Consider the following 5,577-nt stretch of genomic DNA (forward strand, 5'->3'; position numbering starts at 1 on the left):
GGGATCTGCATAACATGGCAAAATAAGGAAGTCGCTGAGCCACAGGCAGAAAAGTACAGATAGGAGAAATGAAGAAGGTCACAGCTGGGCCAGTAAGCGCTGACCGACGGGCTGCCAGGACAGCACAGAGGGCGGCTGGCATGCCGTAAGGGGCTGGTGCAAGGGGAATACTCGGCCTTGCTACAGAGATCCAAGAGCTGACCGCTCCTCATGCAGGTCAGCCCAACGCTTCCTTTCAAAACAAGAGCAGCTCTGTCTGCAAACGCATCCGTGTTTGGTTCGTATCTAGGAAGCAACTGATCCATCTGCTCTTCCACTTAAGAATATGGATGATGAGAAAGTGACTGGCTCGGCTCCAGCAAGAGCAGGAAACTCCCCCCTCTGCTCATTGTAATGTGGGGAAGCGTCTGGGAGGGCACCTGCAACCCCCGGAGCAGCCAGCTTTCCGACCTGGCATTTCCCGGGGCTGCCGCATGAGTCCTTAGGGTTTGGGGCATTCAGACAGAAGAATTCAGCCCAGTCTTGGAGATGCCAAATCACAGTTCTCTGCAGCCTTTTGGCTCGGAGTATAAAGATGTTTATCCAGCTGCTGTAATCAGAATGGTATCAGGAACAGAAAAGCTATCTTGTGGAAAGGTGAACAGATTTCCAACTCTTTCAGCATTAGGTAAAAGCTCAGAATTGGGGCACAAGAAAGAGTTTGAATCCTTGTAACTTCTAGCCCAAAACTGAAACCTGAGAAGTTAAGCCTATGGCAAATAGCTGATAAAGTTTTACTGAAAAACATTCTCAGAAGAGCATGATGGATACATCCATACAAGTTCTGGTTGCCTAAACATTTCTGATTTCTTGGGTTTCTAGACAAAATCCCATCTCCCTTGAATTTCACACAAAAGGTCTCAATGCAGTCAGCTAGCTTGATTTCTGAACCCTTTCCTAAGATGACTCCACAGCTTGAACTTGGGAGATCCAGGGGGTTCCTAATTTAATACCATTAGCATATTCACCTGAAAACATCACAGAGAACTAGATGTTGTTACCACAGACATGGAACCCGGAATCAGGGGGGCTTGTTTGTCGGTACGGGTGCAGTGTAGAGCAGTTGCGCATTGCGGAGCCAACAGCTGAACCGCTGGTGAATCACCGCCTGCTTCCGGCAGAGGTGAGCTCCAAGAGGAGTTTATAAACCAACATTATAAAACAACGCTGTAATGACGTGAAATTTCTCAGAGCAGCTTTTAATGTTTACCACAACCCATAGGCAAATAGCAACACCGTTACTCCTCTGTGGCAGTTTCTACCCAGGATGGATGTGATGCACAAGAACTGCCGGTTAAAAGCCTTTAAATTTTTGCACTAAGAACACGTTCAAGTTGTTCCATTTCATCCACTCGAGACAGCGCCTCTCGAGAACAGTCATTCTTCAAATGTTTGCTGCTCAAAACCAGTTGCAGCAGCTGGGGAGCAATAGGGTGGCTCGCTGGGTGCTGTGTCAGGCAATGTCAAAAATATTAACCCTGCTGCTGCAAGGTGGCCAGATCTGGGATCACTTCAGTTCAGATCAGATGGGCACAGTCACGCCTTTCCCTCCTGCCCTCTGGTACGGGCAGCAACCCTAGCCTGCAAGAGTCAAATCAAATTCTTTACACAGGCACAAGAAGCTTACGTTCCCCTGGCTTTAGCTGTCACAAGGGTAAAGCTTTTCTGCTTAGACACAGTTTTCTTGGGTACTTCATTGTGCACAGTAAGTTCTCACAAGTGACAGGACTTCCCCGTGTCCTTAACTTGTTAGGTAAATCTGTCTAGTCCAGTATCCTGCCTTCAACAGAGCCAGGAACAGATACTTATCACAAGGGTGTATAGGAAAAAAAGAAAATGCAAAATCCATACATGCTTTTCTTGGCTTTACCTTTTGTGTCCGGAGTTCCTGGGAAGTCAGCAAGGTCAAGAGAGGCTGCGCCCAGCTCACCAGCCCCCCTACAAATACATCAGCACAAGTTGTTCTGCATTTGCTGGAACAGTTTGACTGGATCTCAGCAGTTACTTGCTCAGAGGACAGCTAAAAGCATGCATCTCTCTTTCTAGGATCAGGGTGTCACCCAAGTTCCAGCAGACATCATCATATTAGTATGAGAAGTGGACTTTTAAGCCGTTTTGCAACTTCGGGTGCTTTCCGACAGCTGTGTTTTATTACAACAGCTTTACAAGCGATTTCTACAGCAGCATTAGCAACATCATCTACTGGGGACAACGTCACGCAAGTTCTTTGTTACCCTGGAAATGGGAATTATCATTTCTAAATTAGACAAAGCAGCACTGGATGAATCCTGGCCTCAAAACCCCAAAGGCTCGAGCTATCGACTTTAGTCACTGCTTCCATATCTCTCTCTAGGACTGTGGTATTTGAGCAACTTAAGTTGCATTACTTCTTAGGGTGAGGTGGGTTTGGCTGTATAGAGCCAGCACGGAAACTATTTGGCTGTCTCTTAAATTGTTTAGCTATTTTTGTTGCATTTCAGCTCTGTAATGATCACATGCCTCTTCTACACTGGCATCCCTCTATTACGCTTTTCTCCATAAAGTCATTGTTGAGCTTGGCAAGTGCTAGCTCTGTTTTTATAAATAAACCACCAGCATTCCATACAGGACTGATTTCCAAATCTAAAACCTCGCCGCTTCGAAAATGTATTGGAGGATAGGTCATAAAAAGAGATGAAGGAAGCAGAGCATAGCTGTTCCCAGCTCAGACAGCCCAAACTGCTCCTTCTGCTGGGATAGCCTCTCTTGGTTTTCCACCTCCTGATAGGTCTGCAATCCTCTCTCCTGAGTTTGCAATTTTATTATATGAACTCCTACCAAATTCTCACAGAGCACCTACTGAAGATAAATTCAAAGTAGGATTCATGAGATGTGCCTTTTATTTTTGATTCAGCTGTTGGTCTGTTAAAAGTAAAAGATTACTTGCCACAGACACCTTCCTCATCTGTTTAAAAAAAAAAAAAAAAAAAAGGCAGCAATTCTAGTATCTGTAAAACCCTGTCTTCTTATGAACAGTGCTGACCATCAGTAAAGCATTTTATTTGCATAGTATTACAAATAAATCCCTAGGAACAGGAGCAGCTAGTTGCAGTGCCAGAAGTGCTCACTTAAATATGCAACCTGCTCAGTTTATCTAACTAAATGCAGGAATATTCCTAGCATGACTGTAAGGCCTTGTTTTTAAAAGAGCAGTCTGCTTAACCAGAGTGCAAGAGGTTAACAGCAAATGTTTCCATGCCAGGAAGAGCTAAAATTCATTCAATCCTTAATATACTAGCTACTGGGGTTTTTTTTTCTTTTAAGCTTTTTACTTTTCTTTTAACCTCAATTAAAGCTTACCCTGCTGAACTTCAGGCAGCTGTGGAGACACACTGCAGTGCTAAAGGACTTAGCAGAAACAGTCGGAGGGCAATGACACAGTTAAACCGTCATCTGGGTTTACATGTTTTACAAAACATCACTTCCCAGGACTCTCTAAACTAATTTAACTCTCTTTACACCAAAAGCAACTAAAAACCATACATGCCATCAAACTAGTACCACCCTTTCCCTATTTGACCTGCTAGTTTGCTGTAAGACAAAACAGCTGGTGAAGAAGATGTCTTCACTGTCTTAAAAACCACGTAGGAACACAGGTTGTTTTGCCCCAGTGCAGAATAGAACATAAACAAAACAAACATTCAGCATTGTTGCCAGGCTGGAAAAGCTGTGAAGGTGGTGACGCCTCCAGCAGTTCCGTGGCTTGCTTGAATACCAGCCTACTTAGTAATCCAGTTGGGTAGTGACTGTTTAAAGACGTAAGTGCTCTTAGCCCGGGGGAGAAAGCAAGGTTGGAAGCCGAGTCAGCATTAAATGGAGCTAGAACTGTTACTCCCAATATTGTAAGTACCAGCTTTTTCAACCGCCATTCCTTTCCCCAGGAGGGAAAAAGCGAGAGCCCCACCAAGGAACTCGTGGGACCAGACAGGCGACACTACGCCTGCCTCGGCGCAGCTGGGTTTTGCTCAGCTCAGCCATTCCTCCCTCTCTCCGCACAGCTTTGAGGACTCAAGGTGCAGCCCCAAGGAAGTGTTTGCGCAGTGCAACGCGCCAGCACAGCTGTGTTGGGGAAGAAACCTTAGGCAGCGACAAGTCCCATTCTGTTCTCAACTGCTTATCACTGCTTTCCTCTTTCACCCCATCCAGCAGCCACCACTCCCTCAGATCTGCCAACGCAGCTACGTGCAAGAGCACCCTCTAGCCTGCATCACTCAAAATAATCACACTAGCTTAACAACGATAAACACTTGGACTTTTCTAGCCTGGCTCATTTTTGACAGAACCAAGTTAGGACTATCAGGCCTTGGATCTTAAACCAAGCAAAACAACAGATATGGAATTTATTTGTCTACAGTTTGCCTTTCTAAAGCCTCACCCATACATTAAATTTTATAGTGTCACTGATATATATATAAACACACACCTCAAATTCCACTGTTTTAAGAGGAACAAGCCATCCAGAATTTGCAACAAATGCATTTTCTGACAGCAGCAACAGTACCCGTGCTTTCCAGGAGAAACCTTAAAAAGGCACAGCATAGTTACTACATTTACAGCCACGGGTAATTGCTGATTTGAACTTAACCGTTACCATGACCATAAATGTACACCAAGCTAGGGAGTTGGCTTACAAACATTAACAAAAGCCATTTTTGCTCATTTCTTTGTGAGAGGTCATGGATATTGTGCAGCTGTACACCCAGTTATCAAGACTGTAACTACAGACCCCGAGAACTTGCATCTGTAGTATCTTGCCCACTGGAGCACTGGACGACCGGACATTCTCTCTTAAAGGCTTGTCATGAAAAGGTAGCACTGGACACAAGCTGACGGTGGCAGCGCTAGCTTCTCATAGATTCCCACCAACCCACCTCTGCAGCGTGCAGAGTGACCTAGTCCAAGGAGGAGCGATAATTAACCTCCCTTGCTTCTTCAAACCTTGGCTTCAGTGCTGAATCCCAAATGCTTACAATGTGTCTACTGAACCTCGCCTGCATCTTATCTCAAAGATTAAATGGCTGCACACATTTGTTTGCTATCACCCACACTTCAAAAGCAGCAATTAAAAGGCACAGCAATATGTAGCAAATTACCTTTTTTTTTTGAAGCCATCCCACCTTGTTTTTGGAGCTATCCTGGCCTGGACACAATATGTTCCATGGCAGCACAAGAACACACTGCCATCTGCCTGCTCCTCATGAAGGCTGCAGGGCACACCAAAGCATGCGTAGCAGGAAACGCAGGCAACACAGGACTTCAGTCTCAGAGGGAAGAAAGACAGGAGCAGGGGACAACTCTGCAAGTCTGGGATAGAGGGCAATGATAGCAAGTAGACTTACCACTGACTTAACTGCAGTTGTTTGCAAACAGCACAGAGCTAGGGTCAAAGCAGCAGTGTCATTTCAAACAAGACCCTAGTTACTACTTAGCTCATATCACAGGAAGACAGGGAATATGTAAAGAAATGCATGCAACTGAAGTAATTGTGAAACAGTAAGA

Source organism: Harpia harpyja, chromosome 12, assembly GCF_026419915.1.
Source record: "Harpia harpyja isolate bHarHar1 chromosome 12, bHarHar1 primary haplotype, whole genome shotgun sequence".
In the NCBI taxonomy this organism is placed as follows: Eukaryota; Metazoa; Chordata; class Aves; order Accipitriformes; family Accipitridae; genus Harpia; species Harpia harpyja.